Source organism: Ambystoma mexicanum, chromosome 7p (assembly GCF_040938575.1).
Source record: "Ambystoma mexicanum isolate Mex_15411 chromosome 7p, UKY_AmexF1_1, whole genome shotgun sequence".
NCBI lineage: Eukaryota > Metazoa > Chordata > Amphibia > Caudata > Ambystomatidae > Ambystoma > Ambystoma mexicanum.
Window position 1 is genome coordinate 661,824,028 of NC_090939.1, and position 27,243 is coordinate 661,851,270.

Genomic DNA, 27,243 nt, shown 5'->3' on the forward strand with positions numbered 1-27,243 from the left:
AGTAATTCTAGAATCACTTACATTCCCTGTTCGGATTTGGTCACTTTGTAAGTATTGCAAGGGTTTGGTGAGGAGTCTCCACAATGATGTGCTCCCCTTGGATGAATGGGCGGTAATTCTTCAGCGCCCACAACGTTGCCAGGAGTGCCTTTTTGTAATCATTGAATTTTTCCTTCACAGAGGGCAAAGTCTTGCTCACGTACGAGATTACTTTGTTGACCTTGTTGTGCTTTTGGTCCAATATCGCTGTTAAGCAAGCATCAGAGAACCACCTTTCCAAGAAGAACTCCTTGTTCTTGATGGGGTAAGACAAACAAGGGGCTTGGAAAGACTTCTCTTTAGTTGTTTTACTGCCTCAGATTGTTCCAGACCCCCCCTCCCAATTGACCCCAGCCTTTAAAAAATGGACCAAGGGTTGAGCAACCTCTTTGTAGTCTTCAATGAACTTTCTACTATAAATAGTGAGTCCAAGAAGGCTTCTTAATCTTTCAATTTCAATAATGCTTCCACCTTTTTCACCTGGAGACTGAGACCCTCAGGGGTGATTTTGTGCCCTAAGAAGTTCACACGGGTCTAACACCACTGTGCCTACTAGAAGGACAGTTTTGCTCTGGCTTTCTGCAACTGGGTCAGAACATAGCGTATTTCTGCCATATGTTCCTCCACAATTGAGCTCTTGATTAAGACATCATTTACATAGGCCAGATTTCCCCTTTTGCCCAAATCGGGCATGGCCTTATGTAGGAAGGTGTTAAATTAATTGCCAGAGTTTATTTATCCAAAGGGGGTTTGGGTCCATGTGTATTGCTGCACCCCGAAGGTAAAGGAAAGCTTGTACTGGTCTTCCATACTCATGGGTACTGTCCAGTAACCGTTGGTCAGGTCAGTGGTGGTGAACACCTTTGACCGTTGGATCTGGGCCAGTCCATGATCGATGTAGGGAAGTAGACCTGTTTATTGTACTCCCTTAGTTCTGCACAAAGTCTCCATTTGCCATCAGGTTTGAGTATCCCCAGTCCCGGTTTGTTAAAGGTACTGTGGATTGGACAAATTATCCCACAAGGATTCTAAGCTTTTAATGATCTCTGTGAGTGACTCCATGCAAACAAGAGGTAACCAGTATTGTTTGGAGCCATCTCGGGGTCCGTGAGTATGGTGGTTTAATGTATATCTGTGTGTCCACAGTCATATAAGTACACTGAAAAGATATCCTGAAAATCTAGAAACACCCATTTCAGCTTCTGTTTTTGCTCCTCAGTCTCACAGACATCAGCAAGAATTATTCGTTCTTCGACCATCTGCTTAAAGCCTGGAAAGGCCTCAGGCTCTGCAATTTCGGCGGTATCCTCCAGTTGGGTGGAGAGATTTCTTGTTATGGTGTTGGCCTGGACATGAGGTTTCAAGGATGGGAGATAGTCACTGTTGACTCGGAATACCACCTCATTCTTCCTTATGTCACAGGTCACCTCTTCCACTCTAAAAGGTAGGAAGAGTACACCAAGAAATTGCCACTTGTCTGGTGAAAATCTTTTCAGGGGGGATACCGTTGTAGATATTGAAGCAGTCATTTGGGATTGGTCCAATGATCTCATTACCTAAATCAATAGAATAATGTTGGGCATCAACCGCCATTCCAATAAAGGTGTTTGTGTCCAAAGTGATACTACGAGGATCGCTGTCACCCACCAATATTCAAATGGTGTCGTGTTCTAGGTCAACTAGGGGAGTCGGATGTAAATACAAACCTTGTTGTTGGAGATAACTCAAATTTATATAGGCGTCCTGATTTTTGAGGTTCTGTTCTCCCTTAATTTTTAGAGGAATTGTAAAATGTTGCACCTGTCCTCTTCTCTAACTTGAACTTCAACTGCATAATGCAGCAATTGAGCTGACTGAAATGCTTTTTCAGTATTGTCAAAGCCCATGGGGCTACCCTCCAGTCGGGACCAGGCTTTATAATTAATTGGTCCAAATTAATTGCGAATCGATATAGAATGTCACTGCCTAAGTACAAGGCGGAAGAGACTTTTCTCACAACCCAACAATTATGTTCTATGCTTTTGAACCAATGGAAATTTTTAACAGACACCTGCTATGCAGGAGATATTTGGAATTTGTGGTTTCCATTCCTGCTTCCCATTTATCAATCAATTTAAATGTGGGAATGGTCAAATCTTTTGGGAGTTCCCTGAATAATGCTTCTCTGATGAAGCATCTGCTGTTCATCAGGCATACTTGGGCGAGAACAGGCTCCTCCCCCTAATTTATCTGAATGGAGAAAAACTGCTGTTCACCCTTTATCTGGATGTCGGTCAGACTTTGAGCAGATTTTTCATCATCTTTTGCCATGGGATTTGGGTTTTCTGCTGATTTTGGATTGGTATAACATTTCTGAGTATTTCTCTCCAGTGTAGAATGCCACTTAAAACTGGGAGGGAGGTTGATTTTCAAGAATGGAGAAGGTTTCCCATCACCAATTTGTTCTCTTACAGAGATAACGGTGATGTCTTTGATTTGATTGTTCCTGAAATGGAATTCAATTTTGTCAGACCATTGTTCAATCACAGGGGAGTTGCCATTCAAACTCACATAATTTGTGCTTCGTTTTTGTAACGCCCACCTGGTTCCCACGGGGGCGCTGATCTAGTCTGGATTACTGCGGCCTCTTCTAGCGTGATGCGCAGGACCCGGAACACCGATTGGACAGGACCTCCAAATCGTGCTTCCTTGGCCCGTAGGAATATCCTTCTGCAGATGAGAAAGGGGATTAACAGTCTGCAGAATGGTGTGCTAGCTCCCCCCTCCGTTCCTCTCTATTCCTCCAAACCCGGTTTAAGCTCACCTTATGGTTTGGAAGGTTGAACTCTCCATCCTGCTTCTGGTGCAGGGGCGCGCGTTCGTCCAGTTACTTCACTGGTTTTCAGAATGGCGCTGGAAAAATCCACTTGACTTTCCTGAGCGATGCGCCGTAAGTATGAAAGTTCAAAGTTCAAGTGAGGCCCCCTTTATGCTGTCTTTCTCACCTGTGATCTGTCCTTTATTTCAGGTGCAGAATGAAGGCAATGCGTCGAGGGGTTAACCTGCCGAGGTGAGTAGTAATGAGGGCGATCCCTCTAGATGTCCTTATCATTCCTCTGAAATGTCTCTAGTCCTTTCCCCATAGGGGCCGGGGTACGGTACCTGCCAACAGGGCGGCGCCGACCCGAAATGTGGAAGAAAAGCCGGTAAGTATTATGGCTGTTAATCAGGCTTTCCTTTTGTGTGTCCTTCTGCTCACCTTTTGTTTCTTCCTCTCTCCCCTAGGTGCAGAGATGTGGCGTCCGATGCTGACAGCCGCGATGGAGCCGGGAGATGTCTCGAGGACAGGACAGGTGAGTGAAGCGTGGCGCTGCAGCGAGCAACGCGATGCTTTTAAATTGAAGTCTTCCTTCAGGGATGCTGGCGAGAAGATTCCGGATGCAGGTAAGAAGCTTGAAATAATCCTTGGTTTTCACCTTTCTCTTCTCTTCCTTCCTTGCAGGTCTTCCAGGTTCAAGACTGGCGTGGCTGTAGTCCAGGAGCAGGAGCAGACACGGTGAGCGTTAAGCTGCAGGAAGCAGAACAACGCGAAGCATGAGCTGCTGTCTGGGCGTGGCTTAAATAGCCTCCAAAGAAGTCCCAGGTATGTATCCTTCTCCAACTAGGTATGTATCCTTCCCTGGCCACGCCCGAGTGAAAAAATAGTCCCTATGAAAAAATAGTCCCTTTCAGGTCTCAGGGAGGCCTGAAGCGTGCAGCATGGTCTGCATCAGGTAAGTGCACAAAACACCTCCCTTTATGAGCCTGGCGCCTATGGCGCCAGGACTGATGTCCAACATGAGCCTGGCGCCAAAGGCGCCAGGACTGAGTCCAAAGAGTCCCTATAAGGGGCCGCTGGACTTTTACCCGAGGGCATGATGCCTGCTTCCGGGGGTGCTGGGCCTGGCCTGATGCTCCGGGGGTAGGCATCATGACAGTTTTAGTTTGATCGGCCGGTTAGTCTGGGTCCAGAGGACCTTGTTCACACAGTCAATCAGGGGTGATTACCTCCGAAGGAGGTCATTCCCCAATAGACAAGGTGTACCCTCTGGAGTCACGACAATCACATGGTGTTTCACCCTATGTCGCCCAATTTTTATTTCCCGATCCACAAACCCTTTGACAGAGATATCTTTGCCATCAAAGATTTGGAGTTGTCCGGGAAGAGGTGTGAGCGGAATTGGGTGACTCTACCCCATTCCTGAATTTAGTTAGTAGAAGGCCTTTTTGGACAGGAGGGTGGCTTGGGATCCAGTATCCACCAGCGCTGTTAATGCACACTGACCCTGTACCTTGACAGGAGCATAACATTTCCATTCTCTCTCCTCAAGGGGGCAAAGAAAATGTGCATTATGTGCCAACTTGGCGGTTGATGTTTTAATATTGAACTCCCATATTTTGTGATCTTGGACAGTTTTCAGTGTTGGAGTCCGGGAATCTATAAAAAAGATTTTGCACCCAAAAATAGATGGGATTGGGAAGTTCCCTTGTTCCCCCAATTCTTTGCTGTCCCCCTTTCCTGGAGACAGTCCCCAGAACCTGTTTGGGGGAGAAAACCTCTGTGATTTCTGGGTCATCTGGGTGACATTGTTTGGGTTTAAGAACTTTTTGCTCTGGTTTGGGCTCCATACTTACCCCGTCAAAATAAGTGCCCCCTCCTCAGGAACCTTTTGGTTGTCGAGATTGTCTTCCAGTCACTTCCCCCCCACCTCGAGGCCTCAGACCCAGATGTTGGGTTATTCTGGGCAGCAGATTACAGTTGAGGGTTCCACTGAGCACTCAGCATGCGACCCAGATCTTGGGTTAATTGTTGGACTTGTCGCTCCAGTTATGATACTTTTTCTGGTTGGTATGTAGGTCTTGATTCATACCCTTGCTGCTCCCGGAAAGGGCAACTGTCCCTTCTCCCAAAGTAGTTTGGGTATTGGAAGTTTCCCTGATAACTTTCCATCCCAGGTCTCCCTTCCCCCGGGTTCAGGAATCTATTGTCCTGAAAGCGGAGAGAGAGAGGACGATTATTCTGGAAATTAGGGTTCAGGGGTACCTGGGAAAGAAGTTAAAGTAGGGAAGTGGATTATTACCTCCCTCCAGAGGGAAGTTTGGAGGGAGGTGTCCTGGGTAATACTTACCTGATTGGGCCCCCCCTTGTGCCAGAGGAGCCCATATATATCCGGGTATAGGTTGTGTACCTTTGTATTTTGGACTTACATAGTTGGCAGGGTCAGATGGGTCATTTGTCTGGTATCCTTCCTGACTCCCCATCGATTGGGCTGAATCCGAGGGTCTCCTCTGACTGTCATTCTGCTTGTTGGCAGACAGAGTATTTTTAGGCCCCCCATCTCCAAGTCCAATGGAGGGGTATTGTTCACCTCTGCTACCGTTGCAGCGGCAGGTGTGTTGAATGGTTTGGGGGTTTTAGGGTTGTTTTATTTTCGGAGGTGGCCTGTTCAATAACTCACCCATTCCAGGGTCCTACGCTCATGAAAATCCCTAATTGGATCATAATATATTTCAGGAGCGCATGAAAGTATGTATTGATGAACTCACTTCTATTGGTGTTCACCCACCTAGAAGTCTGGCCAAATGCTTGTTTCAGCTCATGCACAAACTCTCTAGGAACCTGGTCTTCCCCACACTGCAGGTTGTATACCACCTTGCAGGCCTCCTGTGGGTTTCTATGAATGGAGAAGTGTTTTAAAATGGCCACCTTGTAGGTGGACCATTTATGTTGATCCTGGTCCTACAGCCCTGCAAAGAAGCTGTAGTACTCAGGGGAGCATGTCCACTTGACAAACTCCATACAATTACTATCATTTTTAATTCCAAATGATGTCAAGCTTTAAATGCTCCCATACCGAATATTTGGTATTCTTATTGTAGGAAGTCATGAACTGCTTTATGGCCTTTATCTGTCAAATTGGGTCTTCCAAAAGACCTTTCTTCTGTTTGGCAGACTTCCTTTTCTGCTACACCTGAGTCCATTCTCCTTCTGACTCAGAGCTGCTACTGTTGGGGGTCCATTCCTAGTCTTCTAGGTGCTCGCCACCTCTACGAGACTGGGAAAACCTCCCAGAACAATGGGGTCTGGACTCTTCTCTCCTTTGGTGCAATGAACTCTCAGGGTTATTTCCCTTGGAATTCCCTTTTTCACACAGGAGAGTATTCATCCTCTTCATCCCTCCTTCCAGGTATGCTGGGGAATTCCCCACATCTCCCTGAGTGTGTGGAGGTTTTTAAAATACTGTTTTGAGGCCTGACCTCTGGCTCTTCTCTCTCTGTAAAGCAGACTAGGGGGTCCCTTTGGAGCTTCATTTTCTGCCAGTCCAACCTCCTGGTCAGAAGTACTTGCTATGGTATTTTTGATTTCCCAGAGCCCACTGGTCCTGCCACCTTCTCTTCTGCTTGGTGACCCTGAATGCTCATTAATGTCAGATAAAGACTGGCCTTCTGGAACAGTTGGACTAGTCCTGGGTGAGCCCAGCTGCCTCATGTTTCCTTGTTCTTGATAAGGGGTATGCATGAGGTTACCCAACATCTGAAGTGGATAATTGACTGGAGGTCCCTGGTAGAGTTGTCACCACTCTGTGATCAGAGGGTGCTTTTCCATACCCTCACTAGTCTGGGTGCCTCAAAGCCTGTTTATATTTGGTTATTTCAGTGTCAACCTCTCACACCTACTTTTTATGACCCCTATCTCTTGGAGGGATGCAGTGACCTGAGTTTTGACTTCTAAAACAAGTGCTTGAGTGACTTCTAGCCTTTACCATGGGCAATCAATCGGTCTCTTAGTCCATTGTTTTCTTCACAATGGGACTAATTTTCCTTTTGTGAGTCTTGCATTGTGTGCGTATATTCACATAGTTTCTTTTTCAGGAGACTAATATCTTCCTCTTGCGCAATTCTGCCCTGTGTTGCCTGCACTAGATCAATCTCTGCTTTCCTCACACGTTCCTTTAATTGTGAATTTTCAAGCCTAATGTCAGTCAGTTCCTGAGAACATGACTCTCTATTTCAAGCATCCATCCTTAACTGACGCACTTCCTGAAACAGGGCCCTCTTAGTTTAATGTGTCCTTTTCTTCCCTCAACTGCTTTCTCTGTTGTTTCAGTGTGTTCCGATCCTGGTGCATCTGATCAAACTCACCCTGAGAGTTAATCCCTTTGATAATTATTTGGCTGTTTTCAGCTTTCAGTTGTTTTATTTGTGATTGGGATGTCCTCTAAATAGACTCTATTATGAACAACCTGATTGTTTAATTTGTATTGCAGTGCGCCCAGATTTTCCACCCACTCTTTGTGCTCATCTTGCAGGGCAGAAAACCACATTTCACGGTCTGCATTTTCTTGTTGCTACATTTTTAATTAATCTTTTAGCTGTTCAATTAGACTTTCCTGCTTTAACTCCATAATGTGCCTCTGTTGCACTTTAGCTTCTAATGGTTTCAGCTCTTTCTGAGCTTTATTCAAAAGCTCAGCCTGGTTTTGCACAGAGGCCACACTATTCTGATGTTGTTCTTCCACTATTAGCAAATGGAAGTACATATATGCTGTGAGCTGAGCCATTTTAGTCTACTCATCTTTAGTAGTTTGTGCCATATAAAAGTCTATCAGAGCTTGATACAACAGACCATTATCCTGCCACATGTCAACATTTGAAGAGTTAAACTCCTGCATCATTCGGCTTGCCACATTTTATGTTCTTCCTCGACCCATTTACCTTTGATAAATAATTTGGGTTGGAGGTGCTTCCTGGCCATATTTATTTCTATGGTGCTCATTCTGAAATGTGTTCTGCAACCTTATATACTCTCTATGCAGGGGAAAAATCTCAACCCTGTTCCTGCTTATTCTCTACTCACAATGTCAACTCAAGATAGTTCTACTCAAATCTGTTTTCTCTCTACACCTCCGTGGGACCCAGGGTACAAGTCTGAGTGGCACCTTGATGATGCAAACACAACTTTCTATCCACTGCAATGCAATTCCACCCAAATGAATAGTCTGCTGTGACTGCATATGTCACAAGTGAAAACTCTCAACCAATTCCTGGCCACGAGCCCCCAGTTTTGTCACGGTTTATTGGACGGTCACTCTCAACTCAGGGAGTTAATTTGCCCCTGATGAAGGTATCGCACAACAAAGTGCTTAGCAGATTCAAATTTGGTCTGGCCTCAAAGCTGTATGACACCTTTCAGCAGATACCCTCTGCATCACCAATAAGCTAGAAACCAGGCCGGTGAATAACAGTGCATAGTTATTTACATTTCTTCACTGAATAGCACCAGTCACCAACTATGTGGCAGAACACAATAATTAAAAATGCAAATTACTGACATCAATTGGCTGACAGGTATTTCTTAATAGACTTTCAGTTCCCACAACAAACAGGTTGAATTTGAAGACTTGAAATCAAAACACACATAGGATTCCTTTGCAAATTAACACATAGGAAATGTTAAACAACACCCATTGATCGTTTGGGTTATCACAGTGCTGTTTTCTCAGAGCAACACCCACCCCAGGCATCAGTTATATATGGCCCCTTAGTTTGAAGGCAAGGTACAGAGATTGGGAATACAGTAGGATAATCGTGTTGGCTTTTTATTATAAAGGCTGGGTTTGGGAAAGGAACTCAATGGGAAAATCGTTTTGCACTGTTTATTAGAAAGACAGGGTTTTGGGATTCTGATTTGGGATACAGGCAAATAAATGGGAAATTTAGTTTTGCACACTCTACGTTGACTTGATTGGCAGAAATGTAGGGTTATTTATTTTGGGATTGTGGACAACCCCTTTCTGTAAGGAAGAAATTTGTTAGTTTCGAATTGTAACAAAACTCATCCCATCCCGTGATATTTTCTATATGGGAATTAATTGAATTAACTTTAATTAAATGTGCTACAGGTCTACACAGTTTTAACCTCCCCCCCATCACTCACAGTTAAATTGACAAGATTAAGGCAGGCAGTCCCAACAAAATTCAATTTAAATGGATAGGGTGTTTTTCTATGAGGAATTAATTGAGTTATCTTTTTAGTCAAATATGGTCAGGGTCTACCCGGTGTTGCTCTCCCCCACATACTAATGGAAATGGATTAAGGCAGGTAGCTCCCCACACAATAAATAACTTAGAGATATATATGTACCTACATGGGAGATCTCTGTTCTTATCTCAAGAGGCCAGCCGGATTTTAGACCCTCTTTCAGGAATGGGTAGGCAGCTCACATCTCTGGCCTCTATTCAAAGCAGGGTCCCTCCAGACAGATTTTAGGCCTCCTTTCACATAGGGCTCCCAGCTTCCAGGCAGAAGTTGACGGCAAGTGTCCAAGAGTACCCTGTCTATCTGCTCTCCTAGGTGTCAGCCTTCCTTCTGTCAGCTCTCTGTTGCTGTCAGACTGCTCTCCTCTCTTTTGTATCCCTTCTGTCTCTCTGTCCCCCTTTAGATTGAAAACTGATGTTATATTGTGCTGATGATACTTACATATTATGAATATTCCCACGCTACGGATTGGACATCTCTTTTTCTCCCCCTCTGACTAATCCACCCACTGCCAGATGATAGGGCCAGGAGTTAAGATGTCTGTTTTATGGGTAAGGGATCATTTCAAAATGACATGTTTTTGCATTTTGTTTTTACATAAAATCTCACTACATGGCAACTACCTTCATTTTTCAGATAACTGCATGTACACATATGATAGGGCAATTTATTATTATTTTTTTATTATTTATGTATTTTTGAATTCTACATTGTATGCCGAATCAGGGAATAATAATTTTATTTTGGCACCGCCTTCCTGGGAGGAGCTATCATTTTTCATGATTTGCTACTGAGCCGTAAAAGTGAAAAATATGCCACTTCACCATTCAAACATTAATTTTGCATTCTATCAGTTCACAAACTTTTGAATTCCTCTGAATTAAATTCAGGTCAGCATCTTGGTTTTCTTCCTAGCTCATCAAATTAAGAGATACATAGAACTAATGAGTCCTGGATGAGCTCACTGCGACACACGGTTCTCCTGTTATTAAGGAAAAGCAGTCCAATGTTAATCAATGGCAATGCATATGTATGGAAGGTCGTAGTTTCATATTCACAAAGTCCCTCATCAGTTTTATTTCTCCCCGGTCAAATGACACAGACATCTGCCTGGCTCATGTTATTCCACCCTGGCATTAAGTGTTTTCCAAGGTCTCTGTTCGAAGCTAATGCACAGTTAATGGGGAGGCCTGACCTTAAAGGTCATTTCTGCTGGCCATCTTCTCTGTACCCATCACAATTCTGATCTACTCTTTATTTTACTTTTGTATTTTAAGCTGAAAACAAGACCTGCTTTTTTTTTTTACTATTGGGAGCAACCCAAAGTCCTTGAGGTCAAAGTTGCAGAGGCACATACCTTTCAGGTCAGTGGGGAAAACAAGCTACAAACATAATTCTAACAGAATAGCATTTTAAATTGAAAAGATGTGTTCAACATGACATTTTGTATCACATCTGGTCCTGCTGTTTATAACTACAATACAATATTTAAACAGATATAAGTTCAATTTTGGTATTAATCTCCCACAGGCCACAGTAAACATAGGAAACTATTGATCACTTCTTCAAGCAGGCCTTTCCATTTAAATGTCAGTTTATTTGTGGAAAGTAGGTGTCTTTCTCTTTGTCAAATGAAATATTTCACTTGGCTTCACTTTTTAAATGTAAGGCACAATTCCTCCTTTGTATTTTTCAAATGCACAGCATTTCAATGTATCTTTTCCCCATGTGTACTGCTGCAGTTTTTAATCAGTGAAAATGTGCCTATTTGCAGTTTACACGAAGTCAGCATCTGCAGCACCACATGTCTTTTTTGGAATCCATTGGACATCGTTAGCAATATTACAGTTCTGAGGCACACTCTCCTTCAGCTCGAGTGCCTTTCCATTTTGACAAAGTTGAGCAAGGCCCATTTTCGTTCCCCCACCAGGCCTCATGTTCTAAAATCAAAGTGTTGAACTGGCCTGCACATTCCAATGGGTTCAACATCAGCCAGCTTTATTCTCACAATAGGGCCTTGCATGGCCTCAAAGTCTCCGTCACTCCACACACAACTCGCTGTAGCAGAGCATGGTTCACCAATACCCCCAGCAACATATTTTTTCCTGCCACGTGCCTGAAGGGATGCGTACAGACCCACGAGGACCAGATTGTTAACCACGCGTGAACTGAGACAGTCGTCAGGAGCCGCATTTGGTGAAATTCCTGCCCGCTCCCCTTGGGACGCCCAGCAGACCAGAAGGCGGAGTGGCAGATTGTGGGAGTGGCGGTGTCCGAGGGCTTCAGTGAATCCACAGAGTGTAAGTATGAGACCAGCAATCTGACAAATACATGGGGGAGGGGATTGTTGTACATAAGTGTGGGGGAAGAGTTATGATTTGTTATTTGTTATTTATGAGATGATCTCTGTTTCCAGGCATTAGCTGAGGTTACAGGAGATGGCACCTTGCTGAATACTACAGAAAAAATAAAAAGGCACATAAAGCAAAGAAGGAAATGTTATCCCAGGCTAGGGCATAGAAGAAGGGCCATGCCCTTGAGAGGGCACATTAAAAGATGATCCCCTGTCAATATAAATAAAGCAGAAAGATGGTCATGGGGTATTTAAGTGGGGTACTGAAGTGGGATGTTGGGGGTATTTTCATTATTGTGGTGGCCTAAGAGTGCATGTATATGTTTTGAATGCATTGTGGTTGATGACATCAGAAGGAGTTTGTGAATAGGACATAGCACATTGGCAGAAGATTGTAAGCATGCAGTGGGGGCATGGAGATGTTGGTGAATAAAAGAGGGAAAGGCTTTGTTTTGTAGTGATGCAAGGTGATGATTTAGAAGTGCAGGACTGGCTAACTCAACGGTTTGAGGTTTCTAAATACAAAAAGATTGTAGTACCATTGGATTGGACTCTGGGTGCACTTGGAGGTCTGGATTGGCCTTTAAGGGTGGAGGTTAGAGTGTGGCCAGCTTTTGTTATGCGCCCTCATTGATGTTGGTGAAGCCCGAGAGGCTGGCGGAAAATATCAGAGATTATTGCATTTTGGAAGAGTTGATGTATTGCTGACAAGAGCTGCAAAAGTAAGATTGGTATCATCTGAAATACACAAAAATCCTGCTTTGAGGTTAAGTAAATATCAGCATTTAGAAGGTGACGTGTCATCATGAGGGCACTCCCCTCAGATATTTGTGCAAGTCCCTTCCACGATATAAGGATAACATATACAAGTATAGCTCTGAACGGACTTGTGATACAGTGGGCAAAATGGTGAGGCCATGACCCCGGGAGGGCAGTCTTTCAAAATCTGTACTGCAATACATGACCACATATTTGCACGCTCCATACAAGGGAAAGAAATTGAGCAACAAATTAGTGATATTGGAATTATGGAAGATGTTCGAGGACGGATAGGCGGGCCCACCCAAGAGGGAGTGAATACTCAGCCAGCATAACGTGGGGGTTGAAGAGCCCACAGCTCCTCCTCCTCCTCAGACAACTGACCCACTGACAGGAGGACATGGATTTTACCCCTTGAAGGAATTAAAAGCAGCAGCATGTTACATTAACCCTGTGCATTTACCTCCTGCATATAGTAGTGAAGACGCACTTATTGGATATAAGCTAATGAATCAGAAAGTAGGATACCATGATGGTTGATTGTAAATAGCACAGCGAGCTGCAGGCTAAGTTGATGGGGGGGGGGGGGAGGTGAGGAAGTGACCCATAGATAGAAAAGGACTAAGAGACGGCAGTCCCAACGAATTAGTGGATGGGAGGGCAAATATTGCTTAAACTAGATGGAAGGGGTATAACAGAGCTTGAGACCCAGAGGGGGAGGCCAGGAAGTGAGGGGGGAAAGGAGGAAGAGGATGAACAAAAGAAAACAGAGAAAGAGGAAAGGGATTGGTTAAAACTAATGGGCAAAGCAAAGACAAGAGAAAGAGAGGAGAGGAGGCGACAGGAACAGATGAGGAGGGAATTAGAAGAGGTAGAGAAAGAAAGATAAGAAAAGGAAAAGAGGAGGAAACAGAAGAGAGGGCAACAAGAAAGGCTGACTAGGAAAAGGAGAGACAGATACAATTGAAAAGGGAGAAGAGGAGAGCAGAGATTGAGAGAATTATCAAAGAACTATGACGAAGAGAGGAGGAGGAAAGGGATAAAAACACAGCAGTGGGAAAGAAAGAGAAGTAGGGAGAGATGCCTCAAGGAGGTGGAGGGCATAATAACGGTTCCCAGACTTTCGGACGAAGATGGCAAGTGGGGAAGCGAAGGAGGATTGGGACACTTTATCGAAGCAGGAGGGATAATGCTGGTGCCCTTAAGACAAGCAGAAGCACAGCAGGATCCCTGCCGAGAGAGAGAAGAGACCCATTGGTTAGGGACTTTGAGGATGAGGGAGGTGAATCTGGTGGTGGTATTCTTAGTCTAAAGTTGTACCCATGCTCGTCCCCATTTTTTTAAAACACTGCTTTACTTGTTTTTGAAACTTAATTTTACCCCCTTTATTTCCGAAAACAAGGAGTTGGTAACGTATGTTACACCACCCTTATGCATGAAAATGAGGTTGGTAACTGAGTACCAACTTCAGTTGGGTGATAATGTATGCAAATATATTCTCTGTAAAGTGCTTTGGTGAAAGCACTATATAAATAACTGATCATTCATGTTTCCTTTCTGCACCAGTTATTTCCCAGTTCCCTTCCCCTCCATCTCTAGAGAGTGACAAATGACCGAACAAACAAAGCCCCTTCTGACCAGTCCTGCAAGAAAATAACTTATAATTTATATAGCGCTTTTATCCAAAGCGCTTTACATAAAACATATTTACATGCATTATTACTCAATCGAAATTGATACTCACTTTATCGACCTCAGAAGGATGAGAGGCTTAGTCAATCTTGCCAGGATGTGAACCTACGACCTGCATATCAAGCACAGATCACAGCAGCAAGCACTCAAACCAGTTAGCTACCTTACTGGTTATAGGTCTTTAGATCCTTCTTCACTTCTTTTATCAGCTCGAGCCCAGTGCTCTGTGTCAAAACGTTGCCTCCCACATGTATCATTCACGTAGCTGGCCTGCCAGCCATATCACGAGGACAATCACCAAAACGGACACTGGCACAGTCAGCAAGGACTCTTGCACACCCCGCAAATCCTGGAGGTACTGCGGCTTTGTTGAACACTCAGAAAAAGCCATTTGTCTGTTTAAATACTGCCACGTCCGGTTCTATAGCATTGTATGTACATTTGTGTCCATGTAAAGTGCCATTTAAGATACATTTGTAATTCTAATTCCGGAAACTTGCACTATATGTGAGAAAAGGTGGCGCTTTTACAGAGGTTTATCTTCCAGTCAGTCATGGAAACGCAGCATTTGGCTGAGAGACGTGCCTTTTCAGGAGAATGTGCCTGTTCAGGACTAGAAAATGACTGCCCTTTTAACATAGTGCTAACTCATAGTTTGAAAGTGCTTTAGCACACATTTCTGTTTCCTGCTTTGTGATTTCCATTCGAATAAAGCTAGACATCACTGTAGTTATGATGATGTCTAGACATTCCCATTATTCGTGAGCTAATTTATAGAATTATCTGTCATCGGCACAGCCTTCAGTCAGGGCCTACAGACACTGTTTGCGCTCCTCTAGGTCCACCCACCCTTTGGGCCCACCCATAAACACCAAAAACATTGAGAGGGAGGAAAAAGGGCACCCTTTCCCTTGAAAATCGAGGACGCACATCTCCTAGATTTCAAGTGGAAAAAGCACCCCTTTTCTGCATTTTTAGGGATGAGCATGCGTACCATAAATATTTTTGAGTGCCACCACTGGGGAGGTGAATGGAGTGATGACAGCTTAGGGACAATGGGGTCAGATGAGGAACAAGGGGAAAGCGATGACGGCGAAGGAAGGAGGAGTTTGCACTGCTCCTCCAAGGGAGAGAGCCGAGAGAGGAAGTCACAATTGGGCGAAAAGGAGGAAATAGAAAGAGGGAAGCTCGAACCTGAAGGTCACACCAACTGCCCAAAAGGCTGAGCACATAGCGGAGACAAGGTTACTCCATACGCTCAGAGGTTGAGAGAGTTACCAGGGCAGAAGAGAGCTAGCATGACTGGATCATTTACAATGATGAACGACATAAGGAAACCTGAAAAAACATGGGGCTGCAGTAATTGCCACTGTTAGAAAAGGATGAAGGACGACCACAATATATACCATGGCAAGAAATGGGAAGGATAATCTGAGATATAAATTGCCATTGTTGAGTGCGGGGATGGGAAAATAGATTAATGAGATAGAAAAGTTGACAGCAGGGACAACATTAGCAGTGGGTGACATGAAGTGCTTGCTCTCTGCCATTCTTGAGGAGAGAGCTGAGGATGTTTGGAAGCAAGCAGGGTATCCTGGAATGACAGCACAAAACACGGCGCATGACGCAGCACCTTTCAACATCTGTAGGGTGACCATATGGCAGGCCTGGAGAGTGCTATCTAGATACATGTGACATAAGTGCAATTATGGCAAGCAAAATGTGTGAGGACGAAGACCAAATTAATTCAATATATATATATGAGATACAAGAACGCTGGCGTCTTGAGACTCGTCAACCGTGGGACAAAACAGTGGTTCTGTTTTATCATATATTGAGTCAGGGACTACGAGATCAAGTACAGAAACAGTTAAACAAATTAGTGGGGATGGAGGCAAAGCGGTGGACAGAAATTCAATTGACTGTAGTGCACTATTGTCAGTTAATGCAAGAGAACGCGAGAAAGAAACTCAAGGAAAGGAAACAAGAAGAAAAGTTAGTTCAGAAAACATCGTCAAAGTATTCAATGGAAGGGGCGATGTTGACAAGTGGAGAGGGAGTGGTCACTCAGAATGTACAGCACCAGCAGCATATGGCAAGGGGGAGCTTTGCAGGAAGAGGGGACGCTAACTGTTGTCCACGAGGAAGAGGAGGCATGCCCAGGGGTAGAGAAGTGGGGTGCTATGCCCAGCATGGAGGGGACGGATTCAACAGGGAACAGCCCCAGCACCTAGGACCACCCTTCCAATGTTGGGCAGAAAATAGAACACATAGCCCGAGTATGTAGGGGAAGAGGAGGGATGCAACAGAACCGGAAGGACCAAAGAGGGGGGTCAGCGTTCTCACCCAAATACTGCACAGAGCCAACTGACTATTATGCCCAAGATCACACACAGCCACTGGCCTACACACCACAAATGGCACCAGCACAACAAGCACTGGTGCAGTCGCAACAACCCATGATGCAGACACCACAAGCACCCATATACACACAGCAACCGCAGGCAGCACCACAAGTACTGGCACAGCCGAACACTGTAGCCACCAGGAATTTGAGAACAGCAGTATAGACTCCTGCACCAATTTTAGGAAATGTGGCCATAGTGGGATGGAATCCTTTCACAGGGACCGGGATGAGCCTATGCCCACAATAGGACAGCCCACAGACTGACTCGATGTGTTCAATCCTATCTGTTACGCCCAACCCAGACAAGGAACCAAGAGTGGGCATAGCCATAGGTGACAAGACTTTCTCCTTTCTCACAGATACGGTAGCCACCACGTCCTGTATTAGGGAGGGGAGATACCCCAAGTCTGGCATTGGCATGAATGCTCAGGGTTTTTCTGGGGCCACAGATATGGTTCCATTCACCATCGAATTGCGATTCACTGTTGGAGAGCACGACCTTACCATGCCACTGTTATATTCCCGCTGGACCACCAGTCAACATAATGGGAAGGGGCATGATGAATAAGCTTAACATGACCATCTCATTCACTGATCAGGGGATAGTGTGCTCAACCACAGGAAATTTACTATATGAATGCACAAGAATGTATCTAAGCATTCTGCGGCCAAACTGTACAGAGCAGGGGTGCCCCTAGATCCTGAGATATTCCAGTACGTACAGGGTGAATGTATTGTTAGCATGGCTCCCAGGGATACAGAGTAAACTACTCCACTTACCAGACGATAGTTGGTTCAGACTAGAAATTAATTCCCATGGATGAAGAGAAAGGACATACATTTCCACTAGAATTGGAAACAGTTATAGTAAGGGAAGAGACAATAGTTATTCATGGGACTGATGATAAAGGGAAAGCTTGGAGAGCAGTAATCGCATTAGCTGAAGAACATAGACTGACTGTCTTGACTGACGAAGAACTGTTTTGGGATGACTATACAGATTTTGAGACAACGTTTTTCATGAGCATTACTTACTGGATGAGAATAAAGTACAGGGAGGTTCCTCAAAGAATGGCCTTGATGAAAAGGACACCACCAGTTCTTGAGGACGATCTAGCACAGGTGCCAAGTATTTTATGAACCAATATCCGGTATGACGTTGGGCTGTTGAAAGGGGTAGCATCAGCCAAAATCAAGCTAAAGCCAGGGGCCATCCTACCAAGGGAAAAGCAATACTCCATGTTTAAGAAGGCAGACAAAGGCATTTATAAACAATTTCCGCGTTAGTACAACAGGGAGTCCTAGGTCCATCAGGGTCTCAATGCAACATGGCAGTGTACCCAGTGAAGAAGGCGAACTGTGGGTTGTGGCGTTTCATTCACGCCTTGTGCTCTCTGAATGATATTGTTGAAGCAGAGTTTCCCTTATTCCCTAATCCAGTGACAATATTATGTAATATCCCACCAGAAGCCACACTTTTCACAGTGATTAACTTGAAGAATGTGTTCTTCTCAATTCCCCTTCATGAGGAACCACAAGACTTAACCTATTTTCTATATAGAAATAAAAAGTGGAAACATACAAGGTTACCACAGAGGCATTGTGAATCCCCTTCCATATTCAATAGGGCCATTTAAATGGACCTAGGGAATGTGCATTTAGACTGCACAGTGGTGCAATACCTGGAAAATATTCTGGTATATAGCAGTACAGAAGAGCAGTGTCGAATGGACTCAATACAGAAGATGACAGACTGGCAGAGAAGGGGTACATGGTGGACAAGGCAAAATTACAATACTGCCTGGAAGAGGTTCTATACATTGGGCAGTTGATCTCACAGGAAGGCACGAAGGTAACCCCTTAAAGGGCAGAGTCGATTAAGAAAACACTGCAGCCAAAGACTTTGAGGGAAACGCAGCAATGTTTGGGATTTTGTAATGAATGTAGTGCCTGGGTGTTTGACTACAGCGCATACACTAAATGGACTCAAGGAAGCTCAAAGGGATGACAGCAATCTAATCTGGACAGTTGAAATTACAGAAGCATTTGATGAATTGAAAAGGGCAATATGCATGACCCCAGTTTTGGGAATCTCTGATTACAGTGCAGCATTTTACTTATTCTCGCACTCAAATGGAGTATTGATGACAGAAGTACTCACGCAGAAAACTACCTTGGGGCACAAACCGGTAGTCTACTACAGTGGGCTTATGGATCCAGTGATGAGAGGCCTTTATCCTTGTGAACAAGCATTGGCTGCAGCTGCCTTTGCAGTTGAGAAATCTGCAAGTATCACAATGGGCTGCTGCCCATTCTAAGCACTCTACAAGGAGCATGCACTTTTGCCATTCTTAGGAAACCCAAAAGCACACTGACCACACAGAGAGCATCTGGATACGAAGGGATTATCTCAAAGATGGCAATAAAAGTAGTGAGATGCAGAGTTGGAAACCCAGCAACATTCATAGCAGAGCCAGTAGAGGAGGGAGACTACGTACATGACTGCACTAAATGCACAGAACACTATGACGATATCCCAAGGGTCCAAGAAAATGCACTTGGGGAAGGGGAACTACTCTTTATTAATGGTTACTTAATGATTGAACAGACATCAGTGGAACGGCACACTGGGACGGCAGTGGTAAAATTGAGACAGTATGGAATATTTGAAGTAGTGGCAAGCATGAGGTTGCCCTCACATTTCTCAGTGAAAGCAGCAGAATTGGAAGCACTCCTAATAGTTGACCATCGCGGCAGTGGTGACGTGCCAAGCCCAAACGAGGGAGGAGGACATGGTTTCTTGCAGCAACGAAGCCGCAGATGCAGAAAAAAGAAAGGCAGCGTCCCTTCCAGAGATACATGAATTTGAGACTCCTCCCAATAGACACACACGAACACACAACATGGTAATGAACAAAGGGTTTAAATCATTGTCCATTACCCAGGTAATGTAGTTACAGGGATGAGCACCAGTAGAAGAGAAGACACTGTGGAAAAGGAGGGGGTGTTCAGTATTCCCCATTGATGCGATGTGGTGACAAGAGAGTACCGGAAAGCCTTTCATGCCCCTCAGACTAATCCAGACAGCATTAGTGCAGTTCCACTACCCGACCCGTACAAGTCAAGAGAGTCATGCAGTGCAAATAGCGGAAGACTGGTTCTGTCCCAACCAGTGGAGCACATTGCTGCCTCCATGTATAACTGTATTGTGTGCCAATGATTCACAGCAGGACACTCGTTGCGGGTAGTGAGAGGAGCAATACCCCGCCCTACTGGGCCCTTCCAACATTTACACATAGATTACGTGGACATTATCCAGAATTGCAATGGCTACAGGTATATGCTAGTGGTCCTATGCCTATTTTTTTGACGGATCAAAGCCGATCCATGCACCCAACCCGAGGGCACATGTGCAGCAAAATTCCTTGTTAGAGAGGTATTCCTATGATGGGAGGGGTGCAAGGTCCTCCGGTCTGACAATGGACCGCACTTTGTAAACAATGCGTTCAAGCGTATCAATCCTATTGGGGATTAAGCACAAGTTTTTCTGTGCTTATCACCCACAAGTGAACAAGATCTGTGAACGCCTCAATGACGTGCTCAAAGAATAGATAGCAAAAGTGAAAATGACTCTGAAAAAGGGGTGGCTTCATTGCCTACCGTTAGCCTTGTTCGCACTGCGTGATCAGCCTGGCTCTGACCACCATTTAACTCCCGATGAGGTGGTGACAGGACGACGCATGCATCTCCCACTTGCTCCTCCTGCTAGAGTGCTGACGGATGCGGCTGTTTTGGGAAATTAAATGCATGAATATCTCGCTTAGATGATGTCTAGTGCTTATTTTATTTCTCATAAACTACAGGCTCTGCAAGGGAACATCGAAGAAGAATGATGATGACGGCGCATCAGTAGAACCACAAGAACTGCTCAAAGCCCCTCCCATCTACCCAGGGGATCTGGTCTGATTACGACATTTGAACAGAGGCTGGCACAAGCCTTGCTTCAATGGTCCATTCATTGTAGACAAAGCCACTGGGAGAGCTGTGAAGCTGATAGGGTGCAAGGCTTTAATTTACATACGCGACATCAAGTCCTGCAGAGGTGAGACCCACCTTGCCCAAGATGCAGATGGTGCAGCGGAAGAAGAAGAAGAGTGACAGATTCAGACAAGGACCAGGACTAGACAGTAGCATACAGAAAACCAGTTTAGGCACATTGTCCTTTTTACATTAAGTAACCAGCATAACTGAACGAACAGAGTTTCTACAAGAATTTTCTGTACTTGCACAATACTGTCAGGTTTCCCTGCCGTCCTGGTACAGTAGCAGGGAAAGTGCGGGCAGTAGCAAAATACAAGTGTAGGCACGCCCGTAATCGCATGCTTTTGCACAAGGATGCGGCTCGCATCCATAAAACTTTCTGCTTACCTGGAACACAGCCTGGCGCCTGGAAGGTCGCTTGGCAACGCTGGCGTCCTCTACACCGCAGGTTGGCCCACCCTGCGCTGACGGCAGCACACAATGCAGTCACATGATTCATCTTTCTTAAGCCCGTTCCCTGAAGTTGCCGGCGCTTCTGAACAACCTTCGGTGGCGTTACGAACCTTGCTGTTTGTGTTTTTGTAAACATTCTGTCTGGCCTTCCTCGATATGACCACGGACTGCTAATAGTTTTGCATATCTGGATTCTGATTCTGCTTTTGTCGCCTGCACCCTGCCTGACCACGGACCGCTGCTGTTTTGCCTTTGGATTTCGACTCAACTCTTCGTTGCCTGCCTCCTGCCTGATCACTGACCGACTTTGGGTTTATCTTTTGGACACGTTTGAGTACCTTGCCGCCTGCACGTTGCCTGACCCGGAAAACTCATAGGATTGTCTTTGGATTTTGTCTTCCTTACCTTGCTCACCTTGCTTCACGGAACTTTGCACAGTGCCTGGAAATAAGATTGTATTTGGGGACTAAGTACACGGACTAGAGACTTCTGGGTGTACGTTTTGCCATCAAAGGAACTTGCCACGCATGTCAGTTGCTCTTGAACTTTGTTTTTTCCGTTAGACAGGAGTCCAATACGGTAAGACTGTTTATTCTGCTAATTTGACTCTGTCATGTTTCTGCCTTAGCCAATTCCTAATTCCTGGTTCCCCTCTCTGTGAATTCACTTGGCTGCTTATCATTTTATTGGGTACATTGTGTTGTGTTTCCCTGGTTAAACGATATTGACTATTGCCTTGTCTTCAGCTGGGGGTGTGTACTTCAGCCTACCTTGTGTCCAGTTCCACGACGCCAGTGGTGTGTACTCCTGCCTACCTTGTGTCCAGTTCTACGACGCCAGTGTCATCGGTCTCCTGTCTTTCCATTAATAGACCATTCTGGTTGTGAATTCTAACAATCAGACGGGTACATTATTTGGAAGACTTCTTCGTCTACACTACGAGGCAACTCGCTCCATCTCAAGTATTCAGTTGTTCTGACAAATACAACAGAGAAGCATTTTCAAATATACAGGGACATGGATCTAATGTTGCCAGTAAAACTCTTTGTTTATGCTTTCCTTTTCTAGGTTGCAAACAGCTATTTGATACTTAAAAGAAGTAAAGTGCCTATGATTACTTTTCTTAGTAACCCTAAAGTTTAGTTAATTTTGTTGCCATATTAGTATTGTTCTTTAACTAGAGAAGCTGACCATTTATGACAAGGTTGTCCAACCTACGGCCCGCGGGCCACAATGCGGCCCTCCGAGCCATTTCATGTGGCCCGCGAGGCTGAACAAACAAACAAAGGAAATACAAACAAACAAGCCGGCATGGGTTGTGATTTCCATTTGCTGAGAAACAGCCAATGGAAATACTGTTGTCATGCAAGGTACGTCACATTAAAAAAAAGAAAGAAAACCTTGCATGGTCACAGTATTTCCATTGGCTGTTTCTCAGCCAATGGAAATCACATACGTCATGTTTATGGGCGGAGTGAAGGTAAGGTGCGGTGCCGGCACCACCTTCACACTTCTTTTCCAGCCCAGCCCAGCCATGCCCAGCCCAGCCCAGCATCACGCCGGTGACCAAGCGAGGCCTGGTAAGTTTTCTTTCTGTGTTTTCTTTTTTTTTTTTTGGGTACGCCACGGCCCAGTTTATTTATTTATTTGTTAAACATTTGTCGGGTCCGTGGACCCGATTAATTTATTTATTTCAGCAATGTTGGTTCAACATTGCGGAAATAAATAAATTAATCGGGTCCACGGACCCGACAAACATTGAATAAATTAATAAATAATGCGGGCCTTGGCAGCGGAGCACTGTGACTGCCTCTGGTGCCCCCTTACAGGGGGCACCAGAGGCAGTTACAGGCCCAGTGCATTTTAGGCAGCACAATGTTTGTCGGGTCCTTGGACCCGAATTATGTGCCGTGGTGGTGGACTGTTACTGCCTCTGGTGCCCCCTGTAAGGGGGCACCAGAGGCAGTAACAGGCCACGGCCCAGTTTATTTATTAATTTATTCAATGTTTGTCGGGTCCGTGGACACGATTAATTTATTTATTTCCGCAATGTTGGTTGGGCCCAACATTGCGGAAATAAATAAATTAATCGGGTCCACGGACCCAACAAACATTTAATAAATTAATAAATAATGCGGGCCGTGGCAGCGGAGCACTGTGACTGCCTCTGGTGCCCCCTTACAGGGGGCACCAGAGGCAGTTACAGGCCCAGTGCATTTTAGGCAGCACAATGTTTGTCGGGTCCTTGGACCCGAATTATGTGCCGTGGTGGGGGACTGTTACTGCCTCTGGTGCCCCCTGTAAGGGGGCACCAGAGGCAGTAACAGGCCACGGGCCAGTTTATTTATTAATTTATTCAATGTTTGTCGGGTCCGTGGACCCGATTAATTTATTTATTTCCGCAATGTTGGTTGGGCCCAACATTGCGGAAATAAATAAATTAATCGGGTCCACGGACCTGACAAACATTGAATAAATTAATAAACAATGCGGGCTGTGGCAGCGGACACTGTGACTGTCTCTGGTGCCCCCTTACAGGGGCACCAGAGACAGTTACAGGCCCAGTGCATTTTAGGCAGCACAATGTTTGTCGGGTCCTTGGACCCGAATTATGTGCCGTGGTGGGGGACTGTTACTGCCTCTGGTGCCCCCTGTAAGGGGGCACCAGAGGCAGTAACAGGCCACGGGCCAGTTTATTTATTAATTTATTCTATGTTTGTCGGGTCCGTGGACCCGATTAATTAATTTATTTCCGCAATGTTGGTTGGGCCATGTCCATGTCTGGACTAGCCAGGGTACCTTAGGGTGAAGCCTTAAGTCCCCAAACATATATGAATCGGGATAAATATTCACTCTTGTAGTTGCAGTGTTCCACTTAGTGTCACATGTGTTTTGTTAGTTGGGACAATCTTGAGCCAACATGTCCAATTCAACCTGATATATTTCCATATGGTAGCATTTCCAAGACCACCAGGTTGCCCCTGTGCTATCCGCCGTTTTCCATTGCTCCGTTATCGTGTTGTGGGACACCTTGATGGAACATGCATTATGGCACCATCATGCACCTTCAGGGTATCATCAAGGATAGTGATCAAATCATGCAATGTTCACATACCGAATCAGTGGGTGTAGTTGGTAATTTCCATAATATGGTAGTCTTGAGTAATTGGTTCATGGACTGCACAAAGGTGGACCTTGTACCAACCAGTGCCAGAGAGCAGGCCCTCAGAAACAGACACATGCAGCGCCTCAGGGAGATGACAGGTGTACAGAAGCCTACTAGCAGCCTGTGTTGGCCTGGGTATCTTCTGGAACTTGTTTTTGTTTCATTTTGCTGTGCAGTGTTTCCCTTTTGATTAAATGCATTATTTATGGAATGGGAGACTGCTGGAAGGGGGTACCAGAGGCAGTTACAGGCCCGATGCATTTTTTTAGGAGAATGTAGGTCGATAAATCAGTACCAACACAGGTTGGGTGATATTGTATGCATATTTGTTCTATAAAAAAGAGTTTTATTGTAAGTGCTATACAATAACATATTATCATTTGCCCTTGGATGTCTGCTTCCACTCATAGTAATTTGACAATATGGATCTATACACAAAGATATTAATGATACATATGGTGATCCATTCTTGTAGGAAATGTGTTCAATGTTTGTGGGGTACGTGGACCCGAGTTATTTTATTTCTGGGCCGGGGCGGTGGACTGTTACTGCCTATGGTGCCCCCTGGACCAGTCACCTATGGTAGCAGACATATAGGCTGAAATGGATCTAGTTGCAGCTCACTAATTGTGCCACCTGCTCCTCATGAGTCGCCATAGTTGGTCAATCTAGTGGTATCATCAGGAATAAAATTTAGGAGGGGCAAAGAGGGGGCCACCAAAGGCAAAAGTAGGGGACATGGGCTTTGGTCATGGTCATATATACTTTGGGAAAGAAGCATTGTGAAAGAAATTGTGCCTCCCCACTTATACAATGACATTATGTGTACTGGTTAATAGCCTTGCCTTTAATTTGCAGTACTACAAAGCTGGAAGATTCTGGCAACTAGCACGCCGTAACAAATAAAAGATGTTGTTCTCCTCAACAGGCATAACTTGTTGGCCACCTCCAACTCTATCAGCTCGCTGCAGCAACGACTTTTCCGGTTTACCTGATACTATCGCTGACCTCCCTCTCTGTCCTCCACCAGGTAAGAGCACTATCCTCTGAGTTTATCTGCGTTAGAACAAAGCTGACAGAGCAATTACTAATTTTTCAGTGGCATTTTAGTGTTTTATCTCCCTCTGGCTGCCTGCCACGTGAGAATAAGAGCATTCCTTTGCATTAATTCATATTTAAGTAGCATCACAAGGGTGCCACAGCCTGTGTCCGCACCCACCCCCACCCCCACTGACTTGTATATCACATGCCAAACACTGCTTCTCTACAGGCATTGTTATAGATTTGTGGGACAATACTATGAGTGAGGCTTTTTTAATCATGCCATACAGTGTGGCCCAATGTTCTGCCTATATTAAAACCACAAAATTATTACTTAGTAATACAAGTAAGTTTGAATTGATTTTATTGTAATGGGCCTGTGACAACGTAGCTTTCATATGACTAAAACCTACCCAACTCTCAATAGATAGATGGCGAATCAGAAGAAAAGAAAGATTGATGCTGAATGTCGTGTTTTCAAGGATAGTTGGGCCAAGGATTTCTTTGTGTGTGAACAAAAGGGGAACATCTTGCGTCTGATTGGCCAGGAAAAAGTAGCTGTCTACAAGGAATACAATGTCAAGCGGCATTATACTACAAAACATGACACTGAATTTGACAACCTGATTGGCCAGATTAGGATTGATCGGGCGAACTCGCTGAAGCAGGCCCTGATCGGGCAACAGTCGTTCTTCAAAGCTGGCAGACAGAACTATGAGGCAGCAACCAAGATAAGTTACTTGATATCCGAGGCCAAAGCGAGGAGAGGGAAACCATTGTCCGATGGAGAATTTGTCAAAGATTGCTTGGGAATATTGACATCTGTGGCATTCCCTGACAAACAAGCAATGGTGGAGAAAATCAGTCTCTCACATCAGACAATTGCTAGACGAGTAGATGACCTATCATCAAACATTGCAGACTCACTGACGAAAAGATTGGGTGCCTGTCAGTTTTACAGCTTGGGGGTGGATGAAAGCACAGATGTGAGTTATACCGCCCAACTGGCGATCTTTGTACGAGGAGTGACCAAAGAATTCCAAATTGTTGAGGAGCTACTTGACCTATGTTCAATGAAAGGCAAAACAACAGGACAAGACATTTTCAATGAAGTGAAACGTGTCTTGTTGAAATTCAATCTGCCAGAGGACGAACTCTGTGGTCTGACAACTGATGGGGCCCCTGCTATGATCGGCAAACACAATGGATTTGTCAGTTTAATGGCAAAGTCAGTTCCCCAGAATGTCATCACGCATCACTGCATCATTCACCAGGAACAACTGTGCGCAAAGGCCTTGGAGATGATGCATGTGATGGAAAAGGTTGTTTCTACGGTGAATTTCATAAGGGCAAAAGGGCTTAACCATAGACAGTTCCAAGCATTTCTTGCGGAGATTGGAGCAGACCATGATGATGTGATCTACTTTTGCCAAGTTCGTTGGCTTAGCAGGGCAGCCACACTATCCAGATTCTGGTCACTGCTTAATGAAATTAAAACATTCATGACGAACAAAGGGAAAGATGTCACCTTCTTGGATGATGCGAGCTGGTTGAATGACTTGGCATTCCTTGTTGACATAACAAAATATCTTTCAGACCTGAATATAAAACTGCAAGGGAAGGAACAGTTTGTGAACAAGCTGTATGAGCACATCCAATCCTTTGTTCATAAACTGGAATTGTTTCAGAAACAGCTGAATGAAAAAAATGCTACTCATTTCACAGTACTGACGACTAGATCTGCTCACAGCATCAACCATGACAAGTATTCGGCACTGGTTTGGAATCTTTTGAATGAATTTAAACACCGATTTTCAGATTTCAGGGAGCACAGTGATGAGCTGAAGATTTTTGCAGATCCGTTTGGTACTAATGTCACCAATGCTCCTGACATGTTTCAAATGGAATTAATTGACATGCAAAGTAATGGTGACCTGAAGAGAGCCTTTTCTGAACATACCCTACATACATTTTATAGTAAATACATTACATGGGACTCTTTCCCAAATCTGTCTAATCATGCACTTCGGTTCATTGCACTTTTTGGCAGCACGTATTGCTGTGAACAGCTTTTCTCAAGATTGAAGAGCATAAAAACAAAATCAAGATCACTTTTGACAGATGGACACCTATCTGGAATACTCCGCATTGCCACATCAAGTGTGCCAGCGGATATTGAGCATTAGTGCAAGCAAAAACAATGCCAAGTGTCACACTGAAAATATGTGCAGTGT

General features: G+C 44.7%; 1 long non-coding RNA gene across 2 annotated transcripts in view; it reads left to right on the forward strand.

Annotated features, from left to right (window-relative positions):
* The window catches only part of LOC138526239 (uncharacterized), a 102,389-nt gene that overhangs the window by 50,454 nt on the left and 24,692 nt on the right, over positions 1-27,243 (forward strand). For both annotated transcript variants that reach the window (XR_011283525.1, XR_011283526.1), the window contains exon 2: positions 24,897-24,998. This is a non-coding gene — a long non-coding RNA (uncharacterized lncRNA). The remainder of the gene's footprint in view (positions 1-24,896; positions 24,999-27,243) is intronic.